The sequence below is a fragment of the Pseudopipra pipra genome, chromosome 23 (assembly GCF_036250125.1).
Source record: "Pseudopipra pipra isolate bDixPip1 chromosome 23, bDixPip1.hap1, whole genome shotgun sequence".
NCBI classification, from domain to species: domain Eukaryota; kingdom Metazoa; phylum Chordata; class Aves; order Passeriformes; family Pipridae; genus Pseudopipra; species Pseudopipra pipra.
In genome coordinates, this window is record NC_087571.1 from 6,495,815 (window position 1) to 6,510,455 (window position 14,641).

Consider the following 14,641-nt stretch of genomic DNA (forward strand, 5'->3'; position numbering starts at 1 on the left):
GTTTGTGATCTGTCTGTATGTTACAGAGCATTTAGTGGCATGAAGACAGTTTGGTGCAAGCATCAGAACAAGCACACGGGTTTGCAGCCCAAGCTGTGGATGCCCTGTGCCCAGGGAAGGGTCCTGCTCCTCTTGTGCCCGGCCAAGCTCCTCTCCCTCTGCCAAGAGGAGGAAGCTCGTGGTGGGTCAGCGTGTTGAAGGTCTGTGATTGAGCTTGGTGATGAATCGCAGCTTGATGACTTCCTCTACATCAATGGAGCTGAACTGGCTTGGGGAAACTGTTTGATTTAAGAAGAATAGGCCTAATTTTGGAAGTGCTTCACACCCATCAATCTAAGTGAAATTCATTTATCTGAGGCACAGCTGATACGTCTCCCATTTACATAGCACTAAGTGCCTCACAATCCCTGATATATTGAAGCTCACAGCAGGGGAAGAGGATAACGTTGCTATCCCCATTTCACAGGCGGAGAAGGGAATTTGCAGCGTAATCCGATGAGTCACGGGAGTCAAACGGGCACCGTGCCCTGGACCCGGGGGCAGTGTCCCCCTCCCAGCCCCTCACGCCTCCGGACACTGCGGTGAGGACGGAGCTGCTGCGCAGGCGTCCGGGCCGACGTCCACGGGGAGCAGAGAGAAGGAGCTTCAAAGCATTTCCCATCTCCAATCTAACACGGTTTTATGAAGTGTTTGCAATAGAGTCTCAAAGGCAGGGTTGGGAGGCAGAGTGGGAATCACAGCGGTATCTGATGGAAGAGATATTTAGAGGGAAGAGACATATGGCGTCTTAAATAAAAAGAACCTACTCAGTGGTTAATCTCCACTTGAAAAACATCCAGGACGGGCTCGTCCATCTCCCTTCGCACGCCCTGCCACGCTGCTGGCTGGGTGAAAATGCAGCCACTGCAGTCAAGGCCACAGGGCTGAGGTTTTGGGGGAGCTGAAGCCCCTTCCCCACCCCTCAGTGGGTCCTGCATGGCTGCCTCTGAACATCCCAACTTGGGGAGGAGAGGCCGGGGGGCTGCAGGGTGCTCAGAGCGGGACCCTGGGCAGCAGCTCCATTCCCCAACCTCCTTTCCAGCTCTGTCCTTGGTGGCCTGAAAACAGAAGCAGGCAGGAAAAACAAGTGCCTTCTTCCCGCAACTCTCTGTGGGCACTTAGGACAATGATGGAATACTTGGGCAATCACACAATGTTTGTTTAATGCCAAAACTATCCTGGCCACTTTACAAACAAGCATGAGTAATGGCAGAGCGAGGCGGGGGGGTGGCAGAAGTTTCTCTCTCTTCCTCTGAGATCTTCTGAGTGTGCACTTCTGCCGTGATTTATCCTTGTTGCAACCTTATCGGCTCGCTGGGGATGTAAATCAAGCAACCCGACATTTTACCCGGAATTCCAGTTATTTATACATAGATTGAAAGGCTGTAATTACGGCTGCTAAAAACAGCCCAGCAGAGAGGAGAGATACAGGTGTCTGTCTCCACGGAGGTTTGGGATGGAAAAGTCTGTGCTGGCTCCCTGCCCGTCCCTGCGGATTAGAGGCCACTTGCACCTTTGCAGCTCCATGAGGTGGAGGATGGGAAGCAGGGATGTGTCGACAGTTTGGCAATCAGTCCCTTGGTGTTTTGGAAAGCCCCTGACTGGGGCTCTTTCCCCTTTTTCCACCTCATGTGTCCAGCCTTTTCTGGGAAGAGGTCTGGCTAGCAGAGATTGATGAATCCTGCCTGCAGTTCTCCTCATCTCTCCTCTGGGAGCCGGTGTTTCTCGAAAGGGGATGTCGTGCTGTGCCCTTCTGGCCCTTGGTGTCTCTGTGCAGACATGGGGAGGAGCTGAGGGGCTCGGGGAAGCTGCCCCTGCTGGCAGGTGCCCTGTGCCCCCAGGGGGTCTGCCCAGGGGAAGGGGCAGCTCTCTCCCGGCCTCCGCAGGATCCTCGTCATGGCATCACAGGACACATTCCTGGGGATGGCTCTTCCCCAGCTGGGTCTCCCAGTAGGAGCCCAGGGAAGCGGCCGCATCTCCAGGTGCAAGCAGGACCTGTCCCAGCTCACCTGGCTTGAACACAGCATCCCATCTTGGTTTCCCTGTGGGTTTCTTTGGGGCTGGAAGAGGGGAGCAGACACGGGTGTGAGTGTTGTGTTACCCAGGGTGTCAGGGAGGCAGCAGCAGCAGCCATGGCCATTCCATCAGAGTGCTCCTGAACATCCACACGACGCCCCCTTCATTACCTGCTTTGCCGTGGCTGTTGGGAAAAGCTCCTGACAAGTGATTTGGTGTCAGGCAGAAAGCGTGACGCCGTGGGACACGTCCCTGGCGCCAGTGCCCGGCTGCTGAGCAAACCTCCCCGCTCCTCTTGCGGGTGCTAAACGAGTCTCTCTCCACCGAACAACAATCTGTTCTTAATTAAAGGGTACCCGAGGAGGTGACAACACCAGCCTGAGTGAAAAGTACAACACGCAAAAGCTTTTCCCTCGCCGATTGTTCCATCCTGTCGGCTCGTCCCCCCCCAGCAGCCCCCCCAGACGGGAGCTCCCCTGGCCGGGGGAGCAGCTGGGAGCGGGTGTGCGGGCAGACCCCGCCGCTCCCGGCCCCGTGCCAGGGGGATGGCACATTAAAATAAAACTGTTACATGCTCGAAGGGATTTCAGCTATGGCTGGGATGGTGGGAAAGAGATTAACGGCGCTGCTTCCCCCCTGGCACCGGCTTGACTGGCAGCTTGGGTAAAGAAGAGCCCACTCTAAGCACTCCCAGGGGTCCCGGGAGGAGCTCATTACGTCTGGGCTGGCAGTAGCCGGCAGTTCTGCTTTGTGAGCTGTGAAACTAATGTTTATCCACCACTCAGGCAGGCTCAGTGCTGCTGGAGGAGGCCTGGGTGTGAGGCAGAAGGCGTGAGGAGCACATTACCCAGCGTGCTGCTCCAGCTGACCTTGGTGAGGAGGATGGGAGCGGGACCTCATCCCAACCAGCCGGCACAAGGAGCGCTGGAGGGGTCTGATGGGTCTCCCATCCCACTCACACTTCAGTCAGGCTAATTCTCTGACAGGCTCCTGCACAAGCCCACTGCCAAATTGGCCTTCAGCTCAAGGCAGCCACTGCTGTTTCATCTGTAAGTTGCCATGTACTTTAACAGCATCTCCCTGATCCCTTGTAATCTTGTTTTTTTCCAGCGCTCCCAGACATCTCTCCCTCCCCTTCCCTCCCTCTGGCAGCCGTGGAGTCAGCAGCAGCCCCCCACACCTATTAAAGGCTGGAAAGCATCACAGCAGTGCCCGTGGTTCCCGAGCATCCCCTGGCTGGGCCAGCAGACGAACTGGAGCCACGTCCCTGTGGGACCAGAAGATGCTGTGCAGGGGCACCACGCGTCTCTCCAGGACGCCCTTCAGGGGCCCAGCGTGAAAGACATCTAAAATTCATAAATGTCAAGGAGGAAAGGAAGTGAGGACAACTAAATATAGAAATCCAAACACCTCCTTTAAGGCTACAGAAGCAGCGTGATGTGCACAGCCTAAAAGCCTCCTTAGACTTGAGTCTGGCACAGCACTGAAGGGCAGCCTGGTGACTGTGGAAGGGAGATGTGTATGTCTTACTGCAATTAAGGCACAAAGGTTGACTCTGGGAACATCTACCCATCTTCTTCCTCTCTACTCTGCTCGGGTGAGACCCCACCTGGAGCACTGCATCCAGCTCTGGAGCCCCCAGTGGAAGACAGACGTGGACCTGCTGCATCTGGAAGAAGCACAAAGATGCTCCGAGGGCTGGAGCCCCTCTGCTCTGGAGCCAGGCTGGGAGAGCTGGGGGTGTTCACCTGCAGAAGAGAAGACTCCAGGGAGACATTAGAGCCCCTTCCAGTGCATAAAGGGACTCCAAGGGAGCTGGAGAGGGACTCTGGGCAAGAGCATGGAGTGACAGGACAAAGGGGAATGGCTTCCCACTGCCAGGGGGCAGGGTTGGATTAGATAGGAGGAAGAAATTTTTCCCTATGAGTGTGGGGAGGCCCTGGCACAGGTTGCCCAGAGAAGCTGTGGCTGCCCCATCCCTGGAAGTGCCCAAAGCCAGGATGGATGGAGCTTGAAGCAACCTGGTCTAGTGGAAGGTGTCCCTGCCTGTGGCAGGGGGTGAAGGAGATGATCTTTAAGGTTCCTTCCAACTCAGACCATTCTATGCATTGTGATGCTGCTGATCCCAGATGTTTCTGTCTCAGGAGCTGCAGGGAGAGGTCTGCAGCATCCCATTTGTCCTGCCCAAGAACAGGAGCTTCCCCAGCCACACATGTTCCCACCAGAAACCAGGGTTTCATCCATGCCACAGCCTGCATGGGGAGATGGAAGTGAAACCCCTGATGTTTCTGAGTTGAAAATGTCTTTTCTTTCTGTTCCATAGGAAATGTCACTGTTCACTTCTCCATTCCACTGCAAGGGGAACAGAAACAGGTCCTGAAGTGTCTGGATTTGCTGTGGAAGGAAGATGCTGATTTTTCTACAGGGAATCACATGGCAGAAGTAGCTGAAACCCAAGAAAAAAATCCAGGCTTGTCAGAGTCTTCAGTTTCTGTTTTAATTATTAGTCTGGTGGGATTTTCTCAGAAATTATGTTTCCACAGTGATAACTGTTATCACTTTATTTTATAGCCTCCTCTATTCACAAGCCAGGAACGAGCAGGATTGTTGCTGGGAGGAGATTCCGGGACACGATCACAAGCAGAAAGAGTTGACTTTCCTCTGCCAAAGGCAGCCAGGTGAGTGGGGTGCTCCATGCTGGAACATGAGCTGGGGGCTGCAGAGCTGGCTGAGGATCCGGCCCTGGAAGTGTTGTTCCGATGGATGGAGGGAAAGGGGAAGGCAGGGACGGCTCGCTCGAAGCACAGCCCGCGCCTCTCCGGTCCCATCATTTTTGTTGGGAAGTTTTATCTTTTTAATTTGTTACATATCATGCATCGCCTGATTAATTATTGCTCCTCTGCAGGGAGGACTGGAGTTTATAGAGCAATTCAGCATCGGTGTTGGCTTTCCACCCCCTCAAAGCCCCGAGGAGGCTCCGCGCGGAGCTCGGGCGATGTTCCGTCGATAATAATGACTCAGCGTTTGGCCGCTCCGCGGGTACATCAGAGGCGCTTTATTAAAAAGTACACAGTCCGTGCATCGACCATAAATCCAGGCAGGAGCTGCCGAGAGCGCCGTGCCGCACACACATCACCCGGGCAGCCTCTCCGGGCGGGAGCTGCCTCTGCCTCTGCCTTTCCCTGCCCGCTCCGGCAGTCCCGGAATGCCGGGCTTTAATTGCCGCGGCGACCTGGGATGCATTGAGCCGCTTGGCGTGTCCGTCAGCTCCGTGCAGGCAGGAACAGGCACAATAAAATTCCCTTTACAGCCACTCACTCACTCTCTCCATCGTTGGAGCAAGAGCCTCTTCCCATTCAGCAGCCGAGGAGGAGGCCGTGTAACTGCTGGGGAAGGTGCTGCAGCAGGACCAGCAGCAATGAAATGCAGTTGAACATTTCCAGCGCTGAGTAAACCATATGTCTTCATAATTTGATTGTGCCCCGGTCCCCCAGGTACCTCCCAGCTCTATTGAACACCGATGGAGTTATTTGGAATCATAAATAATATTATCAAAGAGGGTCTGCTGGGTAAACAGAGCCGGTGTATAAATTGTCGGCGGCGGTATTGATTGTTCTGAGCTGACTAATGAATTATTCTGTTTAAGGGCTGTGGAAATAGTGCTCAGCGTTTTCAAGGAAGGGCCCTTTGGATGCTTCCCCCCGGCACTGCTGGGCTCTGCTGCCCTGGCAGGGAGCACAGGAGACAGGAATGGCCCCGGCACAGCCCCCGGGGCAGCAGCCCCGCGGTGGAGCCAGGCCAGGGCAAGTGGGCAGGTGTGTATGAACCACAGGAGCGTGTCACAGGCAGTTGGAAAAACATCCCCCTAACCTTCAATGCCACCCCTTCATCTTCCCCTCCACCTTTCTCATCTCTCCTTCTCCCCCCGTCTTTATCGACTCAGCAGGACCTGACGTGGGATGTGGAGCTGCTCTCAGAGGGGCACCACCAGCCACCCAAGGCTTCCCACCCCATCCCAGGGTTAGCTCTGCTCCCTGCCTGCGAGGAGCTTGGGCACTTCTCCCTCCTCTTCCCATTTCTCGGCTTTTTGGGCCTCCACCTGTTTAAATTTGGGCTTTTTCCCCAGCTGCCATAAACCCTGTCCCAGACCAAGGAGAAATGAGCCATCCTTTTTAACAGAACTTCCCTTTTTTCCCCTCACCTGCATAATACATTCTGTTAAATTTCCAGTTTTCCATCCCTTTGATGTGAGGGACTCCAAACACTTCCCGCTAATCTCGAGCAGCAGCGCCTGAGACGCTGAAGGCGCTGGCGGGGAGATGGCAGGGAACCAACCAACAATTACTGGTGTTTGGGGGCTGGGGCAGCAGGAAGAGACAGCTCATTTTAAAACAAATTATGCCATTAAAAAGCTTTTGTTCTTTTCCCCTGCTTTTTAGGCTACAGGCTCAGCAGTAAAGAGGTGGAGGGGGAGCATCCCGGAGGAGCAGGATATGTGGGAGCACAGCAGAGCACGGGAGGATGTCCTCACAGAGCCTGGCACGAGCAGCGTGTCCATCTGCCCCAGGTGTGCAGGGTTGGGAAGGAGTTAAACGGAGCCACCAGGCCCTGAATGTCCAGTGTGATCCAGGCCATTTAATTAGTGTCCCATGCTCCGGGAGTTCGATAGCGTTCTCCCCCCGGGAGGAGTGCACCGGCTCACATATATTGCCTGTTATCTTTCAAGTACTCTGAGCAGAATGCTTTTTCAGTAACCTCATCAAAGGATAAGCCAGGATTCAGATAAGCTTTTCAAGGAGGAAGTCAGGGTTATAATTTTCAGAGACTTCTGAATGTCACCTCCAATTTTCGGCTCCGCCGTTGGAGCGGCCGTTTTTGGAAGCCACCCAGCCTCAGATATTGAAATGGGTCACCTGTGGACTGGGGCCTCCTCAGTTCCTGGTCATCGTCAGTCTGGCAGATCCCGGAGTTGAAAGTGCCTGAGATTTCTGACTTTATAATAATGCGGTTTCTCAGAAGTGCAAATTACAGAGGAATTGGTGCTAAACTCCCCATTAACTATAGAGCCCGAGAAATCCTCAGTGTCCCAAATTACCTGTCACATTCTCTGTAACGTGGCATAATTCTGTCACTTAACAAAAAAAAAAAAAAATAAAGGGCCGTAATTTGAAATTTCAGTGAAATTCCTAATTGAGGGGGTGACTCACTTCGTAGCAGGCTGTGCCCCCCCTCAGCTGCAGGGCAGGGGGTTTGCCATCCCCTGGATATCATGATGCTCCCCAAGCCCCCAGGTGGGACCCCCCAGTGATGGTTCCCCTTTCTGTGGTCTCTTTGGGGTGCTGGGAGCCATTCTGCAGCACTCAGCCTCCAGAGAGAGCAGGGAAAAGGGGGGTTACAAGGACCCCCAAGAGTAGGGGGACAGGCTTGAGGGAGAAGGTGGCAGGAAAACTCCAGCTCAGGTTAATGTCAGGGTTAAACCAGCTCCTGTGCCTCTAAAACCCCTGTGTCTCACAGAGAAATCAGCTTATTAGAAGGTTTTGGATATGGGAAGGTGGATGGTTTCCCAGAGCAGGAGCTGGAGGACAGATACAGTCAGTGGCACCAACAGGCACGGAAGGAACGAGACTCTGAACTGTTGGGTTTTTGTGAATTAGGTTTTGTTGTGAGCTACAAACAACTTTTGGCTGCGTCTCCAAGGCCACATTTTTAGCTTTCATTCATAACCAGAAGATTTTCACCAAAAATAACCTGCTCTGATTAAAAAGCACTTTGAGGTAAATATAGGGACGGAAAAGCCAGGGAAGAGCAATGACCAAAATGTTTTCTTCTTTCACTGACACCTGCCAAAAGCTGAAGCTGGCTGAGGTGGTCCTGGCTGGGCAGGGCAGAGGAGCTGGGGTGGGTGAGTGTCCTGCCAGCTCCAGGCATCGGTGGGAGCCCGAGCCATGCCCAGCTCTGGGCACACCTGGCTCAGGTCTGGCACTGCCCCTTCACATCCTCCTCCTCTCCCTCCCCTGGGAGGAAGAGCTCGGGCACAGGTGGCTCCCTTCCCTTGGGAGAGGGGCTGGGAAGCTGCAGGGGTTAAAAAGAAGTCAGCAGCAGCTCAGTGCCTTTTCTTCCCCTCTGGTTTTTTCTTCTTTTCCCCTCCTGGCTGAATCAATAATTAAGCATATTCTAAGTAGTACAGTTTTGCTTGAAATTTTCCATTTGGCTTGGGCATCAGTTGGAAATGAAATATTTAGAGGACAGAATATAGTAATAAAGCCAAGACACATTTTCTGCTAGTATATTTTATTTATTTTGTTTAATAATGAGGTTCTGTGTCTGTCTCTACCCCCCTCCGTATCAGTGGCTTTCTCCTCTTCCCCTTTCCTTCGGAGGCAGGAGATAATATCCCCCTTTTAAAAAAATAATAAAGTCTGGCTTGTCTAACAAATCAGGCCCTGTGCTCTGATGTTGTAAGTGTTCAAAGGAGCTTCCCAGAAGGCTGAGGGAGGGGAGGAACCCAGCACTGATGCTCCTGCTCCACTCATCTGTCTGCAAGGACAAAGTGAAAGGGATTCCTTTGCTTAAAATTATTTGTTCCCTGGTGCAAAACCTTTAATAATTCCCTGGGAAGGGAACGGGTCCTCTCCATGTGGGAACACAGCCTGCTGTGCTCTGTCTGCCCTTGGCACCTCCACGTTTCCCCTGTTAAAGGGATTCTGGCTCATCCTGGCCCTTTCCTCTGCTCTGTCAGCGGGGTCGAGATGCTGCAGGAACACATTCCCTGGGGAATGCCAGGAATACATGGCAGATGCTGGCAGGAAAGCAGAGAGAAGGTGTGGAATGCCCAGTGGTTGACCAGGGAAGGCTGTGAGACCTGACACAGCCCCAACCCTTCCCATCCCAGTTCCCTTCCCCCATGTAGGTGGGAAATGCTTGTGCTGCCCCATCAAACTCTTTGTGGCTTCAACCTTCCCCCCTCCCCTCCCCATACTCCTGGGATGTAAAAGCAAATGTAAAACCCTCAAATAGAAATGACTCCCAGGAAATTCCTATCATGTACAGCGAAGTGCTTCATCCCAACAGCTTCAAAATATTTCCCTCAGATTTTGATCTTTTCTTCAAAACCTGTTTACAGTTAAAAAAAATAAATAACTGTGTCTGTATTTGAGATGGTGTGGATTTGAAATGGAATGTTTCTCTCAAGCAGCCTCAGTGTGCAAAAGCTCTTGTCTGAAAAGCAAATTAAGTTTCCCAGTAGAAGAAAGAAACACGGAGCTTCCCTGGCTTTGAGGAGGTAACTGGTCCCACGGGAGCTCTGGGCCTATTTTATGGTCCCTGAATGTCACCAGGTCCAGACCACGGTCCTTTCCTGGTGTGACAGAAGCTGTGGCAGGGCCCTGGGGGGTTTCTGGGGTGGCTGAGCCTCATAACAGCTCGAGGGCTGTTGGTGCTTCCCAGGCTGGACTGTCTCTGCTATCCCCCATGGAAAGGTCCCTTTCCCACCCACCAAAAGCCTTTTTCTCCTGGTGGCACCGACCCTCAGCTTTCTCAGTCATTGCTTCTGCTCTGCAAAGGTGCCATTAAATAAATTAAAAAAATAAATAGTGAACCAAACCCACCTCCAGCCTCCCATTTTGAGTGTGAAGGTGCATCAGATGTCTAATTATTTGCACAGCTTGGCTCTCAGAGCTCTCTTGCATTCCAGATAAACATTTTGTATACATTTGAACTGGAAATGAGGAGGAAAGCTGAGCTGTGTTGGCCTGTTTGGGATCATGCAGTGTTTGAGAAGTCAATCCATTCATCCTCAGCAAATTAGGGGTGCCCAAAAGTGAGACTTTTCTAATATTTGCTCAGGCCTGCGCCTCGTGCCGCACGTTCCCGGGAGGAAAGGCTTGTGCAGGAGTTTAATCACAGGCTTTTACAGCTTCATTGTGTGAAATGGAGTGGGGCTGGAGAGATTCCTGGGGCCTGATTCTCGTGTTGCTCCATCAGGATGTTGCTCCTGTCTGTCCTTCTGCAGCCACTGGGTATCTTTTGGTGGTTCACAGCTGCCTTACCACATGATTTCCTCTGCTGGCCCAAATCTTGACCGTATTTTAGGCAGCCCAGGATGAGTTTGGGTTCCCCTTCCTGTTCTTTTAGACACAACCACTGGTTTGAACTCTCCAGGGCAGTTTGGAGCTCAGCTGAGCCCAGAGGAGCAGGAGGAATCCTTCCTTGTTGCTCGCTGTAGTTAATTCTCGATAATAGTTCTCCCATTGTTAATATTGTTGTTGAACTGCTGCATTCTCACCCAGCCAGAGCTAATTATAATAATTAACAGACAACTCATGAACTTGTCAAACTGGTAATTATAAACCATGGGGACTTTTATCATTAGGAGATTGTTCAGGAGTGGGGAGGGGGGTGTGGAGCCTCTGGGGATGAGATCGGTGCCTGTGCCGGTCTCGCCTCTGCCCAGGAGCCTTCTCTCCCCAGCCCTGGGTGCAGTGCTCCAGCTTCCACAGAGCCCAGCCTCTCCACGCCCTGCTGAGCAGGGAGTTGGCACTGCAGTGTCCAAAATAAATAAGTGCCAAAGGCAAACAGTTGCCTGCAGATCCCCAGGACAGCCGGGCAGGGCTGCTGCCAGCACGCGCCATGGGCGCTGGGCTCTGGCTCCAGGGAGGGTGGGAGGATGCTCAGCCTGAGCTTTCCTCAGCTTTCCTTCCCTCCTCTGGCCACCTTCTCCCATGGAGGAGGACCCTGTGGTCCGTGTGCTTCCCGCTGCCATCCTGCCCTGGCAGGGAGGTGGGCTGTGCCTCCCCAAGGAATCCCTGTGCTGGCCGCTGGCATCGCTCCCTCCTTTGCACATCTCCTGGCAAGTTGGGCTCAGATATTCTCCGAGTTTCTTCTCGTGCCTTTTGTGAGCTTTCTCTCCCGGACAGCAAACAACAAATGGTCCTTTTCACCCAGGAGATAAGATTGTTCATCTTCCAAAGTCACCGGCACTTGCGACGCCGGGTCTGGAGCAGTTTGAATAATGAGCCTTCGGGAGAACTCGTGTTTCTCTTTGTGTCCTTTTCTTAACAAAGACCTGAGGCTCCCAAGGCAGCGGCGCCTCCGCCAGGCACCGAGCGCTACAGGGGCTGCTTCTGAAGGGCACAAGTTACAGAGAAGATTTTCTTTTCTTCCTCTTTTTTTTCTTTTTTCCTCCTGCACTTTTCCTATTGTATTTTTGTCATGCGCCGTCACCAAACAATCGGTCCTTTATAGAAAAATTCCCACCAGGAGCGATAGGAGTTCCTCTGCCAGATCCCCTCCTCCCTTACAACCGCTGTCTTTCAGTGCCTGCATACACATTTCAATCTGAAAAGCGAACCAGAAGTTCCCTGTGTCCTTAAATCCTTGCTTTTGTGGCTCATGTTGCTCACCCTCCCTTGGCCTCTTGCCTCCACTGCATCTCTCAGCTTCCCACTCCTTGCTCCAGTGGCATCCCTGCCCATTGGCCTGTTCCTGCCTGGTCTGCTGGATGCCTGCAGCATCCCTGGGGAGAGACACAGTTCTCCCAGGCCTCAAGGGAGTGGTACCAAGGCACTGGGAAAGGCAGGAGAGGGAAAGGCTTCCAGCAGAGACTGGAAACCTGCACAGTCTCATCCCTCATCCACTTGCTGTCCAGCTGCTGGCTTTGCCTCTCCTCTCCTCTGACTATAAGGAGTGTAACAAGAAACATAGAGCTGTTCTCACAGTGTCTGCAGCTTTCCCCAAGGAGGATCAGCATCATAAACTGCTTTTCAGGCTGCTGGCTAAACATGCTGGGCTCTAAAACTGGCTGGAAACACTCCTACAGGTGCTACATGGCCTTTTGCATGAGCTGCTTCTGAGCTGGAACCTGTCATTGCCCTGAAAATGAAGAGGCCTGAAACTACGTAAAGTAAAAGTACAGGAAAGCTTTTTCTCAGAAATTCATCCTCCCTTCTTGGTGTGGCCACAGAAGAGGCAGAAACATTTCATTTCCTGGGCACCAAACGTGCAAAGGTGGCTGTGAAAACTCAAGCTGGATTTTTCTTCCTTTGGTGCCCTCCAGAAGCTGCCAGTGCCCACACTTCCCAACACCCTGTGCCCTGCAGCCCAGTCTGATGTGGGTTCCCCTGAGCAACCAGGACCATTGTACCTGTGATGGATCTGGGGGCCAAGCAGGAGGACAAGACCAACCAGTTACTGAAATCATCAGGTCACCCTGGAAGCCATGAAATCTGCTGCCAGAGGCACTCCAGGGGCAGTGTGTCCCTTCCAGAGGCTGTGGAGAGGAGGGGGATGAGGGGTCCGTGCTGTCCTTGCCAGGCTGCTGCATCAGAATGGCACGTTGGAGCATTTAAAATACATTAAAGGAGCCCTCCCTTTGAAGTGGAAACTATCTCTATTTAATCAGAGAGAAACAATTTTTCAAAAGATTTCCCCCCCCACCTCCTCTTTACCTTCAGCTGTCTGGCTTCTCCTGTGGATAGTACCATGAATAAAACATGCATATCCCAATTAAATCTTGATTTAATTTCTCTTCTTTGCAAAGCTGATGAACTCGAGTGCTTTCATAAAGACACGAGCATTAGCATTCTTTTGTGCTGCACCAGCCAGTCGGAGGAACAAGGGACTGAAATAATCACCCTCCTCTCTCCTGGCCTTGCCAAGCTCTGTGCTGGCTTGGAGAACAAACCCTCGGCTGGGATCATCCTCCGGAGCAGCAGCCGGGCTGGGGAAAAGAAAAATTGGTAAATGGTGCAACAAACTTAAGTTTCTGCACCAAAAAACCACACATGAAAATCCCTCTTGGAAAAGGTCTGTTCTTTCATGAAGAAACAAAGCCTTAAAAACCAGCATGCCTCAAACTTTCTTTGCTGGAGACCTTTTTCTTTAAAGAAAAAAAAAAAAAGTCTGTAAACCCTCTCAGAACAAATTTCCCCCAGAAAATTGTTTTTGCCCTTCCATTTTTAATAGGGATTTTTGAAATTCATTTCCTGCGTGGCTCTATATGGTGCTGCTGAAATGTCACCATGGTGATTGTCCTCATGACATTTCCATTCAGGACTTACAGCAGGAAAACAAATCTATTGCTGGGCTGGGGGCTGCAGGGGGCTGGGGAGGGGTTTGGGAGGGCTGGGCCCCCCAGCTCCCCGTGCCTCAGTGTCCCCCCTGTGCAGTGGGGACAGGTTCAGTGCAGGGTCCTTTGGCAGAGCTGTGCTCCCAATGAAACATCCTGCTTTATGTGCTCGTGGAGCCACCTCAGAGCTGATCCTCTGTGCAGGGGGTGGTGTGGGCTGTGGATTTGTCCTGTGCCTCACATGTGACGTGCTCTGAGCTGACCTGCTGATGGATCAGTAGTCCGGGCACCCGGTTCATTTTGTAAAAATAGCAATTTATTTATACCCGAAGGGAGTTTTGCTCCGAGCTGGTTCTGATTTACAGAGGTGCTGCTGTGTGTGTGCAGCCTTGGAAATATTGGATTTATTGGCTGTGCCAGACCCCGTGTGCTGGCCTTGGCAGTGCCAGCAGAGCTCCTTGGCTGTGCTGTCACCTCTCTGGGTGGGGGGAAAGATTCCTTTGCATCCTGACTTCTTGTCTGTGCTGTGGGGAGCAGCACCCTGCCCCTGCCTCCACCCCTGGACAGCAGAGAGGGGCAGGAGGAGCCTTCAGGTACCTGCCAAGGGAAGGTGGGGTGTGCAGGGGGGGAAAGCAGGGACCGAAGTGCTGGTACCTGTTCAGCCAGATAATGAAAAGCTGCCCGAAGCACGGCCAACCTTTCTTTCATCACGACGTTGTTCATTATAAAGCCAGAAAGAATTAGCTATGCCGTGTTATCAGATAGAAAAAAAAATATTAATAACAGAAATGGGAGAGAGAAAGGAGAATTTTTGGGTGAGTTAATTAAAGCATACATCCTCGATGAGTTCTGAAGTAGCTGGACAGGCTCCCTCAGGCTTGGCTGCCCCTGAGAGCAGAGACACTGTCTTGGAAGAAACTTGTCAGCTCAAGCAACTTTTCCTTCCGAGGACCAGCACGTGGGTGGTGTTCCCAGCTGTCAGGGCAGGGTGGGAGCTCCAAGAACAGAGCTGGTTTCCCCACTGGTGGGTTACTTTCAGCATGAGGCAGCTGGAACTGGAGCACATCTCTGCCGGGTGAGGTTCTGGCTTTCCAGAACCTGGGGCTCTGCTCATAACACTCCTCACCAGTAATAACATGGATGATTCCAGCCCACAAAAAACCACAGACAGACTCTGCATCCACACAACTTCATATCCAGCACCACTGGATGCAAAGGCTTCTCCCAGTGCCAGCCCAGCTCTCACACCCTGATAAATCGTGTTCCATAGGTATTGGCTCTCAGCAAAGCCCTGGATGTGTGTGAGCAGCAGTAGAACACTCCACAGCCTGCATGGGGTTAATGAAGAGCGGCACCCTTGTGCTAAGTTACAGAGCAAAGCTCAATTAAGTTGGGAACTGAAATGGATAATTCCATTAAAATGGATTTATTCACTGTGCCGCTGCCGATATGTGTCACGCTGAGGAATAGTTTCAATGAAAGTTTGTATTTCACCAAGTTTGCTCGATGTTCTTATCCCTG

General features: G+C 52.3%; 1 long non-coding RNA gene across 4 annotated transcripts in view; it reads left to right on the forward strand.

The window, feature by feature from the left end:
* LOC135401843 (uncharacterized) overlaps positions 1-6,545 on the forward strand; it is a 113,267-nt gene extending 106,722 nt beyond the window's left edge. For 2 of the 4 annotated variants that reach the window (XR_010424937.1, XR_010424935.1), the window contains 4 exons: positions 3,166-4,529; positions 4,627-4,733; positions 4,961-5,870; positions 6,502-6,545. This is a non-coding gene — a long non-coding RNA (uncharacterized LOC135401843). The remainder of the gene's footprint in view (positions 1-3,165; positions 4,530-4,626; positions 4,734-4,960; positions 5,871-6,501) is intronic. The other 2 variants (XR_010424936.1, XR_010424938.1) reach the window with 2 other exon arrangements.
* The last annotated feature ends 8,096 nt before the right edge of the window (positions 6,546-14,641 follow it).